This window comes from Meriones unguiculatus, chromosome 5, assembly GCF_030254825.1.
Source record: "Meriones unguiculatus strain TT.TT164.6M chromosome 5, Bangor_MerUng_6.1, whole genome shotgun sequence".
In the NCBI taxonomy this organism is placed as follows: domain Eukaryota; kingdom Metazoa; phylum Chordata; class Mammalia; order Rodentia; family Muridae; genus Meriones; species Meriones unguiculatus.
In genome coordinates, this window is record NC_083353.1 from 128,391,822 (window position 1) to 128,399,600 (window position 7,779).

The window sequence follows — 7,779 nt, forward strand, 5'->3', positions numbered from 1 at the left end:
AAATCTCCAGTAAAGTAGGAGGGTTGACACATACCACACACACACTCACTAACCTTCGAGACATGCTTTCTCTCGGGAGAAACGGGGAAATGCTCGGGCCCCAGGCACGAACCCTTGAATCTTATGTCCCTGGTATGTACAGCTACAGTAAAGATCTATCCCATCCCAAGCAAGATGATACAAACCTTTCGACTGAAACCAAATTAGTTACAATCCCTAAAGCCCAGTTTAGTCCCTAAAGCCCGGTTTTCTACAACAAAATAACAAGTCTTAGCAAAAGGCAAGAAATGGCTAAATCTAAAGAGACAAAGCAATCGTGATAGTATGAGTGCCCAGGTGTGACACAGGTGTTTATATTACCAGACAGGCAATTTATAACATCTGTGATTCAATGCAGACAGGTGACAGGAAGTTATACAATATGCAAGATCAGATGAGTAATGTCAGTAGAGATAAGGTAATTCTAAGGATGGCTTAGACTGGCCAGTGCCTGTCATCTGAACCCAAGGCCAACTGGGGCTGCATTGGTGAGACTGTCTTTAACCCCTGCCACCACCCATGAATTAAAATGAAACACTAGAATTCAAAGACATGGTGTCAAAAAGGTCTATGAGACCATGCCAAAAACAACAACAACAACAAAAAAAAACCTAGATGGGAATCTAAGTAGAACAAATAGGACAGAAGAAATTCAGGAAGCAACAGTGGTCAAAGAGCCTCCCCGGATTAACAGAAAACCTTGCAGGAATCCACAGGCTTCGGGAAGAACAGTGCAGAATGGAGATTATTTCAGGTGTGCTCCATGGAAGCAAGAGCAATGGTATAAAATGCTTCAATTGCTAGAAGAAAATGGATGCCAATCTCAATCTCGACATTTAGTGGAACTTTCATTCAAGAGAAAAGACGATAAAATGAGCTCACACACAAAAAAAGGACTTCATTGCCCAGAAGAGGAAGAAGTCATTTAGAGAGAAGAAAATGCAAGAGGTAGAAACTCAGAGCTATGCAAAATGCAGTAGAAAAAATCAGTGAAGGTAGAATTATTTACTCTTAAAATGATAGTTCTGATAGCCTGTACAATGTATAGATGATCACAGTGTTTAGATGAGTGAAGTGATTGACACAGATGGAAAGGATGTAGTAAGGAGGTACATATTCCTATAAAGAGTTGTGTGATGCTATTTAAGGATGTGTTTAGATTATTTTTAAATGTACATGTTAAACCTTGGGACAACCACTGAAAAAAAAAAACTTGCTTTAAAACTACATATATAGCCAGGCACAGTGGGGCTCACCTGTAATCCCAGAACGCAGGGAGGCAGAGGCAGGCGGATCTCTGTGAGTTCGAGGCCAGCCTGGTCTACAAAGTGAGTCCAGGACAGACAAGGCTACACAGAGAAAGTCTGTCTCATAAACAAACAACCAAACCCAAAAAAATCCACATATATACACAGGCCAAAAGGACAAGAGCACTTCCTGCTCCCCCAGCAGGTCCCCGAGCATTTCCAGCAGCCACAGTGGGGGGCTTGGTGAAAGCCTGTAGGTTCAGCTTCAGGGGAGCTAACGCCCTCTTCTGACTCCCACGGGTACCTACACACATGTGCATACACACCGATACAGACACAACACTTTAAAAATAAAATGAATAAATATGGGGGATACACCAGGAGCAGAGCACTTGTGGGGTTCCACCTTACCTTCTGGGTGGTTGAATGCCAAGGCCTTCCCAGCAGGGCTCTGTTCACCCTTCCCAGCCTCTACACTGATGATGGCACCCCAGAGAGCTGAGCACCAGCTGTGCCTCTATCGCCTGCGGGCCGGAAAGCCCTCTCTTTCTCCACCCCCGGTCGTATTCAGTGTGTATTTTAAATGACAAAGATGAGAAGAGAAAGCTAATCTGTTTAGTATCACCATCTTGTTCCCAGGTGGTGGATGCCTCTCAGCCTGGAGGACGGGTGGGTGCCCTGGCTGGGAGTTGCCAATAGACAAGTTACTTGTGGCTTTGTTCACCCAGGTCAACTGGCTCGCTTTTCATACATGCTCAGTGACTGTGTGGCTACATATCAGTGTTGCCTGACTTCTGCAGACCGTAAAAAATGGCCTCTGTATATCTTACTTTTCATCCACAGCTCTAGAAGGGAAGTACTTTCTCTCTATTTTATAGATGTGGAAATTGAGCAATCGACAGCAATAACTACCAAAGGTCAGACACTAGGTGGCAGCTCTAGAATGTACCAAGGCAGCAGATGGGTGACCAGTCAGTCTTCCTCGGAGATTGCCCCCAGCCACCTGCCAGAGCTCTTGAGCAATCATTATGATTAATAATTGTTCAAATGCATGTGCAACCCTATCCTGGACTGACAGGTGTAGAGCCTGGGACTTAGTCTAGGAGTGTGCTCATTGAGAAAAGTCTACTAGCCGGGCTGTACACGCCTGTGATCCCAGCACTTTGGGAAGCAGAGGCAGGTAGATCTTTGTGAGTTCAAGGCCAGCCTGGTCTATAAATCCAGTCCAGGACAGCCAAGGCTACACAGAGAAACCCTGTCTCAAAAAAAAAAAAAAAAAAATCTAACAGAAACAAAAAAAGAAAGTTCTACTAGGTGATCTGTGCACACAGAATTGCAAGAACCCTTTAGTTAGAACTTGGGCTCTGAAAGCACATAGGGTAGGACCCAGGCTCAGAGACCGTCCTGTGCCCTCTTTACTTGTCACTACTCGATGACAATCTTCTTTCTGGCTCAGTCAGCTTCAGACACCTATTTCTACCCACAGTCTTGCAGACTCACACCTGCTTGAAGGTGAGCAAGTCACTAACTTGGAGGGTCCTAGTGCAGACTGCCATGTTAGTGTTTCCAAGACATACAGTCCCTGATGTCCACTCTAAAGGACTCCATAATCTCTGTGTGATCTACAAAACAGCAGGCTTGTGGATCGCGTGGCCTGCATCTGTAATCCCGGCATCTGAGAGACTGAGGCAGAAGCATAGAGTTCAGGGTTATCCTTGTCTACATAGAGGGTTTGTGACAAGCCTGGGCTCCATGACACCCTGTCCCCAAACAAACCAGTCACAAGCTCATTCTCATATATGGACTTTTCATGTCTACTTAGCAGAAAGCCTGATGCTCTGACAGGTGGGAAGCAAGCTGTGAAAGTTAGGACAGGAGGTGGCTGAGAAAATGGCACCACATGGTGAGCCCTGTCTCTTCTGTCCTGCACTGGTGCCCTGTCCTCATCCCCTGTCTCTGTGGAGTCTGTCCCCCAGGAAGGCAACTCAACGTAATGAAAGGGGCTGGCTTTCTCAAGCCCTAGCCACTCCCCTCACAGGGAAACAAACACTCAAGTTTCCTTTCTTTGAATTGTGCATCTCGCATTTGTTATAGCAGAAACAGATGTTCAGACAAAGCTTTGCAGAGTGAAACAGGATAGAGGCCAACGGCTTGCTTGAGCCCACCAAGTCCCATCTGTCCAGGGGAGGCCCAAGTAGTTCACTTCCCAGTTGCCTTCCCACCATAATTAGCCCTCCACTTGATTGGCATCTTGGAAGGAGTACTGTGACAGGCTTGTCACCCTCTGGCCTATTTGCATTCTGTTGGAGGCTCAGGGGGTTCTCACAGGTCTTAGGAGTCTCGGGGGAAACATCACTTTAACTCACTGGCTAATGAAGGCTCAAAACCCAGGAGCTGGGCATGCCGAACAGGATACAATTGACCTTCATTAGAAACAAAGGAAGAAAGGAGCAAGTAATATTAATATTAATAGCATCTATTTGCATAATTGCCTAATTGAACCATTTCTGTCTGAGGTGAATAAACTGTCACTTTCCAGTCCAGCCTGTGCTACCTAGCAAGCTTTAGCTGCCCACCCTCGTTTATTTTAATTACAATCCCACTTGGACCAATTACTCAGAAATACACCCTCTCTCCCCAAAGCCTGACTACACATCAGAGGGTATTGTCCCACAGCCTGGCTGAATGTCCCCTCAGCTGTCAGCGCTAGTGAAGGGTGATTAAAATAAGGGAGAATGACTAAAAACCACTATTTGCTTTTCTCTATGGGAGGAAATTTTATGCAAAATAATATAAATCACTGAAATAAATAGCAAACTTGAAATGAGACAAACCATGTTTTATAAATAAATAAATGAATAAATAATAAATAGATGTACACACGCGTATTTGTCAGGTTATTGATTGATGCAGGATTCAACCCTGTTACTATTCACGGCTGGAGAGTCTCCTCGTTGCCGGAGAGATAATGGTGAGAACAACCAGACGCTTACTCGGGGTTAGTAAGTCCTCACTGACGTTGAAAACTTGAAACCACTCCTGCATTTATGTTTAATAGACACTGAGGGGAACCCCAAAAGCTTGTGGTGTCTGTTTACCCAAATCTGTTTGCTGTAGTTTTGAGATGAAAGCCCTCATACTTTTAGAGAAGAGTCATCCGGATTGTCTTTATCTAAACGGAGCACGGCAGTTGCCGCTAATTAGTTTCCTAATTGGCTACTTGTGGGGTTTGCTAGATTGATGGCTTGTTGGCTCCTGGGTCCTGGAGCTTTTCATCCAGAAAAGCCATGGGAGCCACTTCCCAGGCCTGCTCTGCTGGCTGAGAGAATTCCTCCTGGGTTTGAATCTGAACATTGAGAGCCGGATGCATTAACCCCTTTATGAGAGGAAAGTAAAAGTCAATGGTGTGGACATTGTCGAAATGCAGCATATTCCCCTCTGACACTGATTTTCAGCTAGTTGATTTTCATTGGTATTTTATAAATGTGTGAAGAATATTTCTATTTGATAGTTTCGTGTAGCATAAGAGTAAATTGCCAGGAAAAGACAAAGTTAAAGAGGGGAGCCAAGGCTCAGTCAGGAAAGTGTTTGCCATACAAGTCGACAGCCTGAGTTCTGACACTCAACATGCAGAAAACTCCAGGCACAGCTGTGTGTTCTTGTAATCCCTACACCAAGTAGACTGAGGCAAGAGGACCCTAGTCCCTGGGGCTCATTGGCCTCCTAGTCTTAATTGCTGAGCCAGAAGGTCAAGAAGAAAATCTCAACAAGGTGGAGAGTGATTGAGGAAGATACCATTGACCTCTGGACCATACACACACACAAATGAACTTTAAAAATACTTATCATATGAATGCCATGGTACTTCTCAACAATTTTTGATATGGGCTCTCTCTCTAGCCCAGGCTATTCTTGATTCACTCTGTAGGTAAGGTTGCTCTTGAACTCAATATGAAATCCAGCCTGGGCTCAAACCTGGCAAACCCTGCTTCAGCCTCCGGTATGTTGGGGTTATAGGCAGGCAGCACCATGCCCAGCTCATATAAATTAATTGATCTTTCTTTTTGCATTTCTGCCTGAAGGTGAATGATTTCACTGCACTCAGATTAGAGTTTCTTAGATCAGATTTTCTTAGATACTGTAGACAGTAATTGTGTGCTGCACACCTCAAAAAGCTAGATGAAAGGGTTTTAAAATGTTTTTGACCCTAAGAATGTGTAATTTCTCACCCAATTACACAGTGTAAACACTGAAACATTGATTGGTTCCCCATTAATACACACACTCTTATGGTTCTATGACAGTGAAAATTTATCCTGTTTTTTAAATACACTAATAGATGTTGAAAAGCAAGCACGCATGCTGTACTGTGACTAGTGTGGTTTAAACTCACACGTGAAATATTCAGCGAATACAAAACCGGATCCGTGTGGGTTGCCGTGTCAGAGCTGAGCTCCCTGTGTATAAAGAACTTCAGCTCCACCGGACCTCAGGCCCATGATTGTTTCACGTCTCACCTGCTACAGCTGGGGCGGGGCTGGTGAAGGGACAGCCCAAAGGTGGGGGTTCTTAACTAGCAAGGGCAAGAGAGGGAGGTTTACCTTATCATACAAAGCTGGAATAGGGGTAAGGGTAGGAGGAAAAAAAAAAGGCACCAGCGAGTCAGTGGGAGAGATGAAAGTAGAGGGCGGGAAATTGAGAGGGTCAGAGGTGTGCAGGAGGCTTTCAGTGAGTGTGTACCCAGATCCTGCTGTGAAGACAGCCAAGGCCCTGAGCGTCCGAGGACCCCTAATGGGGAGCATCTTTGAGGCTCGGGAATTCCTCATTAACGACAAAGCGCGTGCACAGTAAGGCAATAGAAGAGAAACAGCCACCATGGGAAGGCAGGAGGCACCTCGGGCAAAGAAAAGCCTGCCAAGCTGTTCTGTTGAACATGAGGGGAAACGCAAAGGGGCAGAAGAGCACATCGGGGACTTCCGACAAGGGACCAGCCTGGTGGACACAAGGCCGTCATCGGGCACAGCGTCCACGGACTTCGGGAACTGTTCCGTAACCCATCTCATCGGCTGCAGGCCTGACCGCTTCTGCAGTGAGCCAGGGAAGACGCAAAGGACAGTGGCACTGGCAGAATTTACCAGCGTCTACATTCTCCAGCCCGCTCTGCCCTCCAGAAGCAGGGCACGGTGGGTGTGGTTACAGCTAGGGGGTCCAGCATTCCCGGGAAACCGCTCATCAAGGAAGAGCCTGCCTGTCTCTGAAATCACAGCAGCACCAGCGATATTTCAGTTGGGTTTTGTCTTCTATGATGCAAAAGCCATTGTTTTGTTTTGTTTTGTTTTGGTTTGGTTTGGTTTGGTTTGGTTTGGTTTGGTTTGGTTTGGTTTGGTTTGTTGTGTGGGGTTTTTCTGAGTTCCTGGCTGTCCTGGAACTCACTCTGTAGACCAGGCTGGCCTCAAACTTGGAGATCTGCCTCCCTTTGCCCTCCAAGTGCTGGGATTAAAGGTGTGTGCCACCAACATTGAGACACAATCCTGAGTGTTGCTTATTGGTGGCATTCAGTACAGAATTCAGTGAATTGGTGTAGAATGCTTTGATTAAACTTTTCCTAGACAGCCATTCTGGCCTGGGTGCTTGGGAGGAGGCAGGACAACTGCTCCGAACCCACGGCCAGACTGAGCTGTATAGTAAGATCCGTACGGGAGCAAGGGCAGTAAAAACTAAAACCTAACATGGAATCTAGTCCCCCCCTGGCTGCACAGCTCAAGGACCCCCTGCCGATCCACAATAGAGACACCTGCACACACACGTCTATTGCCACACTAGCCAGTGTAGGTTGTCAAGTCAGCCTCCATGTCCACTAACAAATGAACGGATAAAGAAGATGAGGCACAGAGACACAGTGACACTTAATGAAATTATATGTGTAGCAATCCTAATCACAGTTTCTGCAGCTGTGACAAAACGTTGGCCAAAAGCAACTTGAGAAAGAAAGAGTTTACCTCAGCTTTCAGATGCCATTGTGAAGGGAAAGTCCGAACTTGAAGGCAGGAACTGAAGCAGAGGCCGTGAGGAACGCATGCTTCCCTGGCTTGCTCAGCTACTTCCCACATACACTCCAGGACCACCTGCTCAGGGTGGCATCACCCACAGTGGGCTGGGCTCCTGCTCTATCAGCAATGCCCCACAGGCTTGCCCGCAGGCCAGTCTGAAGGAGGCATTTCCTCAGTGAGAAGCCCTCTTCCCAGATGACTTCAGCTTGTGTTGACAGAAAACTAAGTAGCACAGTCTACATTGACCTGCTTGTACGCACAGGTCACCTCGCTCTCCTCTGCAATGGAGCCCTCTGTCACGCCCTCAGCCTCTGCCAAGGCACTGCCTCTCTGCCCCTTCCTGTCTCCTCTTTCTGTGTGGAATATGCCTCTCATGTGCCCACTTCTGAAAGATTCTGGGTGAAAACCTGCGATAGCACTGGTTCTCGGCCTTCCTCACGCCA